The sequence below is a fragment of the Mesoplodon densirostris genome, chromosome 12 (genome assembly GCF_025265405.1).
Source record: "Mesoplodon densirostris isolate mMesDen1 chromosome 12, mMesDen1 primary haplotype, whole genome shotgun sequence".
NCBI lineage: Eukaryota > Metazoa > Chordata > Mammalia > Artiodactyla > Ziphiidae > Mesoplodon > Mesoplodon densirostris.
The window spans coordinates 78,355,947-78,370,624 of record NC_082672.1 but is presented as its reverse complement, the minus strand read 5'-3'; the positions used below and the strand labels follow the sequence as shown (position 1 = coordinate 78,370,624).

The 14,678-nt window shown below is 36.7% G+C and overlaps 1 protein-coding gene across 1 annotated transcript in view; it reads right to left on the bottom strand.

Moving 5' to 3' along the window:
* ADGRB3 (adhesion G protein-coupled receptor B3) overlaps window positions 1–14,678 on the bottom strand; it is a 789,966-nt gene that overhangs the window by 116,297 nt on the left and 658,991 nt on the right. The window lies entirely within an intron of this gene.

The window sequence follows — 14,678 nt, the reverse complement described above, 5'->3', positions numbered from 1 at the left end:
TGGTCTGTTAGTTTCTGCTTTATAACAAAGTGAATCAGTTATACATATACATATATCCCCATATGTCCTCCCTCTTGCATCTCCCTCCCACCCTCCCTATTCCACCCCTCTAGGTGGTCACAAAGCACCGAGCTGATATCCCTGTTCTATGTGGCTGCTTCCCACTAGCTATCTATTTTACATTTGGTACTGTATATATGTCCATGCCACTCTCTCATTTCGTCTCAGCTTACCCTTCCCCCTCCCTGTGCCCTCAAGTCCATTCTCTAGTAGGTTTGTGTCTTTAATCCCGTCTTGCCCCTAGGTTCTTCATGACCATTATTTTTTTTTTAGTTTCCATATATATGTGTTAGCATACGGTATTTGTCTTTCTCTTTCTGACTTACTTCACTCTGTATGACAGACTCTAGGTCCATCCACCTCATTAGAAATAACTCAATTTCATTTCTTTTTATGACTGAGTAATATTCCATTGTATATGTGTGCCACATCTTCTTTATCCATTCATCTGTTGATGGACACTTAGGTTGCTTCCATATCATGGCTATTGTAAATAGAGCTGCAATGAACATTGTGGGGCATGACTCTATTTGAATTATGGTTTTCTCAAGGTATATACACAGTAGTGGGATTGCTGGGTCGTATGGTAGTTCTATTTTTAGTTTTTTAAGGAATCTCCATACTGTTTTCCATAGTGGCTGTATCAATTTACATTCCCACTAACAGTGCAAGAGGTTTCCCTTTTCTCCCCACCCTCTCCAGAATTTATTGTTTGTAGATTTTTTGATGATGACCATATAAACAAATGGGACCTAATGGAACTTAAAAGCTTTTGCACAGCAAAGGAAACAATAAACAAAATTAAAGGACAACCTTCAGAATGGGAGAAAATATTTGCAAATGAAGCAACTGACAAAGGATTAATCTCTAAAATTTACAAGCAGCTTATGCAGCTCAATATCAAAAAAACAAACAACCCAATCCAAAAATGGGCAGAAGACCTAAATAGACACTTCTCCAAAGAAGATATACAGATTGCCAACAAATACATGAAAGGATGCTCAACATCACTAATCATTAGAGAAATGCAAGTCAAAACTACAATGAGATCATCTCACACTAGAGTTTTTAGCACACGAAAGCAAAGCCCTGCTGGGCTTGAAATAGCCTTGGTGGTTTCTAGGTATAAATCTCCATAGTCTATAGATCACAGATACCCTACTTGTAATTAACTTCTGTACTGCAAGTAAAATAAATTTCCCTAGAGAGATTCCTCCTCACTTTGTAAGTTGGCTTTTCCAAGAAATTTTAATTGGATATAGTTTTTGCATAATGTTTGCCTTAGATTTGATTTAAAAAATGGGGAGAAGCAGTGAATAAAGATAGAAATTTATGTCATCTCTGGATGAGTGCATTTCTGTGTCCAAGGACATTGTCCTTGTAGCCTCTACAGTTTTGACTCCAGAGTTAAACTGGCTGATATGAAACATAAGGAAATAAATGCAGTGAGAGGAACATTTTATTTACACAAAAGATAACTAAGTGAGGTTCACCTGGGCAGCATATACATGGAGGAATCTGATTCTGTTGCTGATTATTTGCTTTGATCAACAATCTACTTTGCTGTTTCCTCATTTGTAAAGTGAGAGGTTTTGAATGAAGCTAATCATTAAGACATTACAGTTGACCCTTGACAATGTGGGGTGAGGGAAACTGACCTTCCTTACTGTCCAAAACCTGTGTATAACTTACAGTCAGCCCTCTGAAAGCACGGTCCCTTCATATCAGGGTTATTCGTCCACAGGTTCATCCAACCGTGGATGGAGTAGTACTACAGAATTTACTACTGAAAAAAAAATAGGTGTACAAGTGGACTGGTGCAGTTCAAACCCGTGTCATGCAGGATCAACTGTATACAAATCCCTATGAGACATCACGTCTACCTCCCTTACCATTCAATCTGCCTGAAAACTCACTTGCCCATGAAGCCTCCTCAAATTAATCAAAAAGCAGACAAGTGAACTGCCCACATTTTAACATGAGTTTGGAACTTTGAGGGCTGCAGTTCTTGAATTTAGACTCAATTGCTAAACATAAATGCAACATACAGAAGACGGACGCATAAGGCGAATAGAACACACGTGTCTCTGCTACATTGTTGTGGCCGCCAAGTTGTGAGGACCTATGAAAGCCACTTAGGAGAAACCGTTGTTCCACTCATGGGTCATCCTAATTCCTTGTGTCAAAATGCAGAAGTCCTTTAGGGGTCACCATGCAAAAATCTCCCTTCTCATCATCATGATCCTTGAAAGAAAAATGAAATTTTTCTGAAGCATAATCACCTATCTTAAATATAGCAGATGAAGAACATTCACTGAATTAGTGATGGTTCTTCTCCCGTTAGTGTATAAAGACAGAGCTGTTTCCCTCGATTGCCTTACACACAGCTAACTGAAGAAAGCCATAGCAAAGCGATGATTCTTGCTTCCTTTAACACCTCCTGAGAGCTATTTTTTCTTTTTACTGAAGATAAATGATACTTACAATTAACTCTAACTTTAGCTTTTACTTTTTAATAAATAGATTCCTGAAAAGTTTTCAGTCAACCAAACCCAAAATGGCTCCCTTTGGGGGAAATTTGACATCTGTATTTAGAAAATGTTTTCTGTAAAGTCTCAACTGCACTATTATATTAAAAACATTTGTTGGAATTTTCATGTGAGATTGATGAGAAAAATTTAGGACCTGCCAATAAATGATAGATTTTTTGGAAAGAGAGTTAGAAGCAGTTAAAAATAACATGTCACACTAAGGTCCTAACCACCCACAGAGAAAATCCCTTGTGTAAGTAAAGAACTGGTATTAATAAGACCAAGGAGGATGAGGATGGAAAAAGAAATAAAACTCCTCCTCAAAAATACTCATCTTTGGACTTCCCTGGTGGCACAGTGGTTGGGAGTCCGCCTGCCAATGCAGGGCACATGTGTTCGTGCCCCGGTCCAGGAAGATCCCACATGCCGCCAAGAGGCTGGGCCCGTGAGCCATGGCCGCTGAGCCTGCACGTCTGGAGCCTGTGCTCCACAACGGGGGAGGCCACAGCAGTGAGAGGCCCGTGTACCGCAAAACAAACAAACAAACAAACAAACAACCCTCATCTTTCACATGCTTTCAAGTCTGCTTATCTTTTCTACTGAAGACTTCTAGTTTGTAAGGTACCAAAAATTTATATATGTCTAGGAAAAAATGAAATAAAATAGTCAAGAATTAGCAGGCAAATAAAATTATCATTTTTTCTTCAAGGTAGGATCTGTATGACCCACAGTGAAACTCTAAACAACAGCACTGTTTTCTATAACACACACCATAATTTGATACAAGACCAGTGTATCTTGGACCCCATTCAAAGTATGCTGACTTAAAGACAAGAAACGGTTGGTTATTTCTGGCCCTTTGTGGCACATTATGTTACTTTTTCCCCTAAAAATGTTACTTTTCTCCCTATATATTCATAGGAGATACAGAATGCCTTTGAAGGCAAGGAATGTTAACATTGACTATAAACGTTTATAATCTGTTAATATTGACCCTCTAATTTAATCTCAATTGTTTCATAAACATTCAATAATGCTATATTTTTTCCAGCACTAAGAAAGAAATACCAATGTGAATACGGAATTCTCAACTAATCTTAGGTTCTTGCAATTCTGGTCATACTTGACTATATACTATAAAATTTTCCTTTATTCAAAAGTGTGAAAATGCTTTGGCCTTCACTGGTAATTTTCAACTTGATTGGTTCAAATAAATGCTACATAACCTAAATCAAAGAGTTACCACTAAGGACCAAATATTAGACTTTATTATATATAATGACTTGGAAAATCATTACATCACATGAAACATGGATTCATATATACTCATGGGTTTATTCTTTTAGGGCTTTGTCATTTTACATGGCACCTGAATAAAAGTATAAAAAGTTTCTTGAATAAAACACTTGAATGATTTTACTGAGACTGTACAATTTTCTGATAGATGAAATAAACATATATAAATTGGCCTATTTATACAACAATTGTACAACATTCAGCAGTCACTGAATCTGTATTTTGAGGTCAAACTTATTTTCAGTTCTATCCAACTGACAGTTCTTCAGTCTAGATGAACTTTGATTTCAAAGGAATATCTTAGTCATCTACCACAAAGTTCATTTCAGCTCTGTTTACAATAGACAGGACATGGAAGCAACCTAAGTGCCTCATCAAAGATGAATGGATAAAGAGGATGTGGCACATATATACAATGGAATATTACTCAGCCATAAAAAGAAACAAAATTGAGTTATTTGTAGTGAGGTAGATAGACCTAGAGATTGTCATACAGAGTGAAGTAAGTCAGAAAGAGAAAAACAAATACTGTATGCTAACACATATATATGGAATCTAAAAGAAAAAAAAAGGTTCTGAAGAACCTAGGGGCAGAACAGGAATAAAGATGCAGACATAGAGAATGGACTTGAGGACGTGGGGAGGAGGAAGGGTAAGCTGGGACGAAGTGAGAGAGTGGCATGGACTTATATATACACCCAAATGTAAAACCCATAGCTAGTGGGAAGCAGCTGCATAGCACAGGGAGATCAGCTTGGTGCTTTGTGACCACCTAGAGGGGTGGGATAGGGAGAGTGGGAGGGAGATGCAAGAGGGAGGAGATATGGGGATATATGTTTATGTATAACTGATTCACTTTGTTATACAGCAGAAACTAACACACCATTGTAAAGCAATTATACTCCAATAAAGACGTTTAAAAAAAGGAATATCTTAGTTTTTTCAATCTCCTAATAAAACCTAAAAATATTGCTAGCTGAACTTATGGCATTTCTGAAATTCTATCAGTTCTAACAGCTTGAGACCTTTCTCTTACAAAAAACATGCAATTCCCTGCAGGTTTCTGAAAAGCTTCCCAGCAGCACTCATTAAGAAAGTCCACAGCTATAGATTAGCTTTGCTGCTACCATTTTCCTTTTAACGTATTTTTTTGGAGACAGTTTCCTATTCAGTAGTGCATCTGCATACCATTATTCAAATACAAAAGCCTGTTGTAAAAGAATGTGGGGGTGATGCAAAAACACCAAAAGCAAGTGAACTGGTGTGACTTTAGACACAACTTTGTCTTTCACTGTATTTACCAACAATTACCATTAGGAAAGATGTTTAAGAGACTGAGGGCAGATTTCGCCCATTTGCAGGTAGATAATGTTCCTAAATAAAATTTAGACTGGTTCAGATGTATAATAAACAAAATAATTTGCATCTTTGGTATACTGATGCATCATCACTAAATTGTGGGGAAAAAACTACAATAGCAACTGCTAATGTCCATATTTTGATACCAGGACGCAGGGAAATGGGAATATATGAATGGAACATGCTGGTCTAAGATGGAGTTTATGGAAATCACAACTGGACAAAAATACTGGACAAAAAAATCCTTTTTTCTTCTAGGTATGAACCCTAGGCTCTTAGAGGTGTAAGGAATTTAAAGGCAGTTTCCATTGAACCCCTCCAAGCAGAGTCCAACGCTGCCCTTACTCCACCTGGCCATCCAACCTACACCAAACATATACACACATATTTCCATTCTGCTGTTAAGAAAACTGCCGTTGAGACAGGCTAGACTTGCCTAAGGTCATCTCTGGATAAGTGACAGGGTTAGGGTCTGAGACAAGGAGGGCCTATTGTTTATATGTGCCTAAATTAGAGACTTCTGGAAGGAAGAACGCTAAAGCCTAGTGAGATGTATGGAAGTCTATAGCCTCACTGTATAAAAACATAGACACAAACTATTGCCGCCCCAAATCTGTACTCATCCAGTCTGGTCTATTATGTATTAAAAGGACAAGATAATTTAAAATTTATTTTAAGTTTGATTTTCAATACTCCCCTCCCATACATCCTCTCTCCCTCCATAACATAGAAAAGTACCAAAAAAAAAAAAAACCCTGTAACTCAGCACAAAGCACATCACACACACACATACAAACATACACACGTACAAACATACATCTTACTGGAGTAAGAACTCCAGTACTTACTTTTATTCTCTGATGTATTCAATGCCTTCTTATATCTGATTCCATTAGTATATATAATATTTATATGCATGTATAATATTTGCTGGATTATACTCTAGGACATTATTGAAAATAGATAAGTAGGGAGAAAATCTATAAACGTATTCTTGTTAAACTTTTCAAGGTGAAACTAAACATATGTTCCTGAACACAGGCACAGAGGCTACATTAAATAAATGCAGTCAGAGGGCTGACAAAGTTGGCTGCAACAAGGTAAGTCATTGCAGACTTTAAAAAGACTTAAAATTATTCCCCGTGTAGGCCCAGCTATTGTTGAGTCTCATCTGCTTGGAGCTGAGAGCTTGTATTAATTTTCTGCAAAAGTACTGACTCACTTTCTTATTAAGCAAATTTGAAATGGTATGATATTTTTAGCTTTGCTGGATTCCTTTCTCTTAATATCTTGTGCTTTTCTCCAAGAAGGCCAAAGAGTTAATATTAATCTTCATAACATTGCTGTGACATATTCTTATCCTTACTTGACACACAGTAAATCGGAGGTAAGTAGAAGATTACACGGAATAGACCAAAACAGGAGAAGTATTGATGGGCAAACTTCAGCCTTGTATTCCTTACCCACTTTTTCATTTTCTGGTACAAGCTCTGAGACCAGTGATTCTGAACCAGAATGCCGATCCTAACAACCTGCAGGGTATTTTCAATCTGTTCCCACCATTCCTGAGGGCAAAGTTTGGGGAGGACGCGGGGAAGGAGGGTTGAAAACTCTCCATGTGGTTCTAAATGCCCTGGCTCCTTTACCCTAATTGACAAACACTATTGTCTCAGTAGTTTCCCAATATGAGCACTTTGGTTCTTAAATGTATTTCCCTTTATAAATCATCTTTTAAATGATTATAATCCCATTATAATAATTTAACAATTCCTACTTTGGGACCCTGAACTATACACTGCTTAGTCTTTAGAAAAATGGTTGTGAGATCTAACATTTTTGACACATAAAGGTAATTTATTTCTTTATTGACTTTGTAATATTCACTTTATTGAATGCATTAACTTTAGTATTTAATATTTTCATACTCAGCAAAATTCCCAACTTTCTTCACTCCCGTATACACATGGATTCAATATGCAGACATTTCTTATGTCAACAAGTTATCCCTTTTACCAGTATTCTATGAAAAGAACCCCAGTATTATACTTTACTCATGTTCCCATAAAGTTACAAGAATAAGAAATAATCAGGTGGGATGAACTGGGAGATTGGGATTGACATACATACACTACTATGTATAAAATAGATAACTAATGAGAACCTACTGTATAGCACAGAGAACTCTACTCAGTGCTCTGTGGTGACCTAAATGGGAAAGAAATCCAAAAAGGAAGGGATATATGTATATGTATAGCTGATTCACTTTGCTGTACAGCAGAAACTACAAACACAAATATTGTAAAGCAACTATGCTCCAATAAAAAATAATAAAAAAAGAAATAATCATGGCTGCGCGGGATTATTTTTTATATTTAAAAATATACCAAAGCAGCTCTTCTCCATCAACAATATTTCCAATTCTGAAACTTGGTAGTTTTTCTCTAATCCTCAAGAATTCCTTTATTGATCTTAGAATTCTCCCAGCAGAAATAATTGTCTCTTTTTTTATCCTTCTCTGTGAATACAATTCCATTTCTGAAAATGGAGCTTAAGCATTTTCTTTATGTCGCTAGCTGTGGCGATTTCATTCAAATTCCCCTTTTCCAACAAATGGGCTCTGGAGGCTTAACAAGGATCCTCTTCATGCCTGGACATGAGGCTGGGGAAGATGCATAAACACACTCCAGCCATCTCCACCTTAGACTAACAACCCCATCTCTACAAATAGATAGATCTGTCAAGAAGCGTTAAGGACACTGTGTGAGCCACCCTGCGTGATTCCCCGAAGAATTGTGTTTCCCCTTGATGTGCATAGCTGAGCTCTGTTATCACCAAAAGAAATTACAAGTGGGCATCCAGGGGAGAATGTAGGCTGAAAATGTACTTTGCTCATAAAACTCACAGTATCCCCCTTGGAGACACTAACACAGACCAGTCAACTCAATCTTGAACCTGAGCAGCAGACGAAATGGAAAATAAATAACTTTTTCCCCATCTGTGGAATGCATTTTTGTCATTTGTTTACAACTGAGATTATCACTGCTTGTGAGATGTGGAACTAGGTAAACAGTATTTTGTTTACTTCAGATGGCATTTCTTTTTTTATTTACAACCCACAGTTAATAAACCCAAATGAGAGGACTGATGGATGCAAGGTTGCCAGGGATGCAAATGGGTGCAGGATGGAATATAAACACATTTCAGGGAAAAAAAAATCGGTCCTTATTGAATATGAAAAACAACAACAAGATAAATCTGGGAAATAGCTATAAGATATATAGCTTTAGGATTTACTAATCAAAGAAAATGCATCACTTTTTCTTGACAGTATAGAAAGTAAAAGGAAAAAAATATAGAAATGGTTATGCTATACACTCCTGTTTCCATATTCCTGAAACAGCCTCACGGGGAAAAATAGAAAAGCCTTTCTAATAGGAAAACACAGTTTATACTCAACAACATCCTTTCCAGTATTTGGGAAAAATATAGGCACACCCATGGTATTACTTTACTAGGAAAAAAGGACCAGGCTCTACTAATGACACACGGATAAATGTCTTATTTTACCTTTTGAATAACAACATTCATTGTGTTTACATTAATAGGCAAAAGAGTGGCTATTTTCAGATATTTGGATGCTGAGCAATTTAAAGGAAGCCAGATAACAGAATATTACCTATACTTTTAAAAAAGAAAAACCTAGTCAGTGAAATTTAAAACATAAATGGTTTCCAGACCGAATATTCACTAATGGGTTTTTAAATCTGTTCTCACTCATTGGAGATGAAGTCAGAAGTGGTCTGCTTGGCATAGATTCTGTCCCTTATGCTCCTTTCTCCCCCTTAATTTGAGAACTGCTTTGCTCCCATGTAAAAAGTGTGCCTCTGACTTGCCGGAGGGGAGCATAACTGCTCACTGTCTAGTTCTCTAAAAACACTTTTTTTTGTGCCTAGTCATAAGAGACATCAAGGGACAGGCCTATGTGCCTAAAGAGAAAGTGGTCCATGAACTTTTGATCTTAGACACAATTTTGCCTCAGCTGGTAATTAACAAGCTCAAGAAATTGAAAGAGATGAATTCAGTCTGTAATTGCATATGTTTTGATGAAAATAGACACCATTTTGGAAGGAAAACGCTCCACATTTTAGAGAAAACTTATGTAGGAAGTAATCAAGTGAAAAGTCCCAAAAGAGTGAAGGATTAAAGAACAAGGGAAAAATTGCTTGGAGCAGAATACTTTCCCTAGAGCAGGACACAGCTACCCCCATCAGTGACACAGGACACTGATTCCCCTCAACTATTTCTTGAGTTTAAACATGAACATTATACCAGAGCCAAAACAACATTGCAGTGTATGACACTCCTTTCTTTCTCAGTATCCTTATCCAATTGGTCACAAAGTCTTAACGATTCTACTTCATGAAGCCAATCCATACCCACTGCTACTAATTTAATAATAATAGTTATTGAAAGTAGATATCAGTTCTTCCCTACATTAACCAGAAGTGCAATGCCAACAAAATTGCAACAGATGTTTTTTGCAGAAATTGACAGGTTGATTCTAAAATTCATTTGGATACCCAAAGAATCTAGATCTGGCAAATCTAGTCAAATGATCTAGATTAGGTAAAATAATCTTGAAAAAGAAGAATGAAATTAGAGAACTCAAACTCTGATTTCCAGACTTACTATAATTTAATTTTTTACGAAGTTACCAAAGTAATTCAAAGGGGAAAGGAAAGTCCTTTCAACAGACAGTGCTGGACAATAGGGTATCCATATGGAATAAAACTGAACTCCAATCCCTACATCAGATCATATAGAAGAATTATTTTGATGTACCATAGATTACATAAAAGCTAAAACTATAAGGCTTCTGGAAGGTAATTTAGAAGAATATCTTCGTGACATGGAGGAGTGAGCAAAGATCTCATAGAATACTCACAAAACACAAACTCTGAAAGAAAAATATGATAAGCTAGATTTTAAAAAAATAAAAAAAACCCTTCTACTTAGCAAACAATACCATTAATAAAATACAAAGATAAGTCACAGACTGGGAGAAAATAATCTGTACATATATATATCATATATATGAAAGGTATATAAACATTATATATATATATATATATATATATATATATATATATATATATATATAACAAAAGATCTGCATCTAGAATACATTAGTTTAAAAACCTCTTACAAAGCAATAATAAAAAGAGAAACAATCCAATTTTAAAAGGGAGGAAAGGACTTAAACAGAGACTTCACCGAGGTGGCTATAAAATGGCCTATAAGCACATGAAAAAGAGCTAAACACTATTACTTATTAGGAAAGTGTAAATTTAAATGTTCGCATGGGTATAGAACACTGGAACTATCATAGATTGCTGGAACAAATATGAAATGGTACAACAATTTTGGAAAAGTGCTCAGCAGTTTTGTTTTGTTAGAAATACTCTAACCTCTCAATATTCTGTGATAACCTACATGAGCAAAGAATCTGAAAAAGAATGAATATATGCATATGTATAACTGAATCACTTTGCTGTACACCTGAAACTAACACAGCATTGTAAATCAACTGTACTCCAATAAAATTTAAAAAATACTCTAACTTCTTTTTAACCCAGCAATTCTACTCCTAGGTATTTAACCTAGAGAAATGAAAATACATGTCTGTCCCAAAACTTTTATAGGAAATTTAAAGCAGCTTTATTCATAATAACAAAAAACCCTGTAAATAATCCAGCTGTCTCTCAATTGGAGAATGGATTTAAAAATTGTGGTGTATTCGCACCATGGAATAACACTCAGCAACATAAAAGAACTAACTACTAATACACACAACATGCAGCTCAGAGACACTATGATGAGGAAAAAAAGCCCTGAACGAAAAGGTACTCATTATCAGATTCCACTTGTATGAAATTCCAAAACAGACAAAACGAAGGTATGATGACAGAAATCGGAAGGATGGCCGTCTCTAGGGACGGGTGGCTGGAAGAGGACAGATAATTTTCATGTGGTGGGAACGTTCCCTGTCTAGACTGTGGTGTTGGTTACCTGGTGCAGGTTGGTCAACCCTCACTGTGTTATTCACTGTACATCTCCCTGTGTGTACATTTTATCTCTATTAAAAGCTTATCGTGTGCTGGACACTCTCTTAAGTGTCATTTTATTTGATCCCCACTTTGATTCTCCCCACTTCTAGATTTGAAAACAATGGCAACTTCAACAACTGAGAGTTAGACATGCCCTGCATATGTATAGGGACATTTGAGGAGTGCCTGCTGTTATGTGCCAGGTGCTGGTCTGGGCCGGGGGTACACAGTGTGAATAAAGCAGACAAGGTCCCCTCCACTTTTATCTAAAAATAAGATGACGAGTTACAGTGATGATTATGAAGAAAAAGAATGGGTTCTTTGAAAAGAGCAATGAGAAAACTATGAGTGTTTTGGTTTGGGGGAGTGGCGTTTTTAGGGAAGGACTCTCTGAGCAGATTAGACTTGAGCTGCAGCCACGTGCCAGTGAAGAGGCTAGTCTCGGAATGAAGGCAGAGAGAGGGGATGGGGGACAAAGGCCTGAGGTGGGCACAGAGCGTGGCCAGGCCCAGCATACAAAGGTGGACATGCGTGAGTGGCCTGCTGGTCTTTGGACCAGGACCACGGGCACAGATCAGGTGTGAGGTCATCTGGCCGCTGGCTTGCTGGGTACCCTCCATGGTGTTTTGGAAGGAAAGCCAGTGAGACAGGAATGCAGGGAAGGAGGGGAAGGAATGAATATGAGTGGTGAGGGGGAGAAGGACTCTGGGTCAGGTCATGTAGGAGCTTGTGGGCTGTGATATGGGGTCTGGATTTCATTCCAGCTGTAACAGAAGCTTCACTTCTTCTGACTGAAGGTTTTAAAGCAGACAATCTGACTTACAATTTAAAAAGAGCACTAGGCTGGCGTGTGGAGAATGGAAAAGTAACTTGAAAAATGGCATGTAGCCAGTGGGTGGTAGAGCTTAAGGAGCCTTCAGGTGAGGGTAAGGGAAGCCTCCACTCCACCTGAGTGATGAGACACCTAACAGCACATCCTCCGCCCCCGACCAGCCTCCACATGACCGTGGCTCTCCCACATCTAATAGCAGCCCCAGGAGAGATGCTGAGCAGAGCTGCCCACCTAGATCACACCCACATTCCTGACTCAGAAACTGGGAGGACTGCAAATATTTATTTATTTTTAGGACCATTTAATTGGAGGGAATTTGTTTCGCAGCAATTGATTACCCATTTCGTTTCTATAAAAGGTGCTCTTCCTTAGGTATACAGAACTCACTTCGTAACTTTCTTTTGGAAATTAGGAAAATATATAACAAAAGTTTCTAAACAGAGAAACAGATTCTCTTATTTTTAACAAAAAGAAACAGAAGTAAATTATCTGTATGAGAAAAAAAAGAACTAATTTATATTAGTTAATATAAATATATATTTATATATAAATATAATAATTTATATTAAAAGTAATATACACTATTCTTGTCCATTAGGAGAAATCACTTTAAAATACAAATAGAATTTAATTAACAATAAGAATGTAAAATAGACACAGGTAAGATTCATTCAAAATCCTTTGTAGTCCTAGTTGTGTGTATATACTGATGTATCATCTACCACAAACACATCTGTAGATATATGTAAAAACTATGTGTATTGTAGTTTGACATGGAACATGCATCCAGGTCCTCATCATGCATATTTGTGAATTAAAATTTAATTTAATATATAATTTAAATTATATATAATTAAAAATGATCATTCTATCATACATTTCTACTGTTTAAGCTAATGATTTCTTCTTTACAATTGAAACTTTAATCTTTGATTCAGTTCGCTAGCAGCCTAGATAACTATAAATATTTTAATTTACACACTTTGAATTTCATAAATCTTAAATTTCATATATAAGACTTAAACTCAACTCAATCATATGCCTACTTCATTTTTATGAGGCTTAAGATTTAAAATGAACTGACTAGCATCACAAAAGAACTAAAGAGTGAAGTTTAATCTTCAAACATGTTCATTTTTCTCTGGTAATAGGCATTAGTGTTTGTGCTTTAGTTCTGAGGTTTGCTATAGCAATGTTTATGATCTAACATACATAATAATAATACAATTTTTAGGCTAGAGTGAGGACCGGAGGCTGAGACATGACAAAAAGACTCTTGTCTATGGTTGAATTCAGTGGGGGAATTAGCTGGACTCTGCCATCCCTCTTTTCTGTGTCAGATGTTACTTTTCTCCCCAAGACTGTCAGATGAGAGAGACTTCCTCTAATAGGGGCTTCACCACTTATTGCTGTACTTTAAGAAGTTTTCTTCTACAAAGAGCCAGCTTTGTTGTCTCATGCACTGGGCATTTGTTAGCTGCTTTTAGCTTCTTCAATTCATGAAAGCTGTTACTTGGTCGAGAGTGATTGGATTCATGTTTTATTCTAATTTTATATATACTGGTAACTAATAGTCACCATATGAAGAAACTCTGTGTTTAGTTCTTGCTCCAAAGAAGGAATTCAAAGTGCATTTCCCTCCTTCTTGTCTCTGCAGAGGCCTTTTCAGAAACCGCCAAAGGTCTCCTGTTCTAGTTTTGCAGGCTACAGAGACAAAACCTTGGGTGGAGATTTCAGAACTGAAGGTTATTTTTACATAAAAGCATCAGCCTAAAAATGGGCTGGCCTCAGCTGACACTGTAGTTCTTCCATTTATATGTACAGTAGATGTTTCTAGAAAACTCAAAATTGTTCACGGTTGGCAAACAGTGACTTCATGTCAAATCCAACCACACCCATGTCTTAATATCCATGCTGATGCAGCTTTTGAATTACAACAGCTATGCTATAGCCCACAAAGTCCCAAATATTTATTATATGGTCCTTTACCCTCCAACCTTACGAACCCTTGAATTAGATCCTGAAGTATTCATGAAAAGAGCTCTCTTTGGCCACAAAGTTAACATAATGGACTATTGAAAATTCTATTATCATCTTATCTCAAGGGACTTTCACTTTTGTAAGAATATGATTTTAAAGAGTTCACTTTATGTGGTGGTTTTTTTTTAGTGCTTTAGTACTTTAGAGTGTATTCAGAATCCTCATAAACATTATAAGTTATAATTATACAACATGGCTCCCTTGTTGACATTAGACAAATTTCTGACCATTTCATATTAGGTACTGAGAATAGAGAAAGTTAAAAAATCACACATAAGGAGAAATTTGTAATTTCTCTACTGGTTTGATTCTAGGAGAGAAAAATAATCTTCAACCTTTCTGTCATACTCCTAGAGAATCATTTGACTTCTCAAATTCCCTCTCAGATATCCTTGCATCAAAATAAAATCTGACTTATGGTGACCTTCAAAAAGACCACAAATAACAAACGTT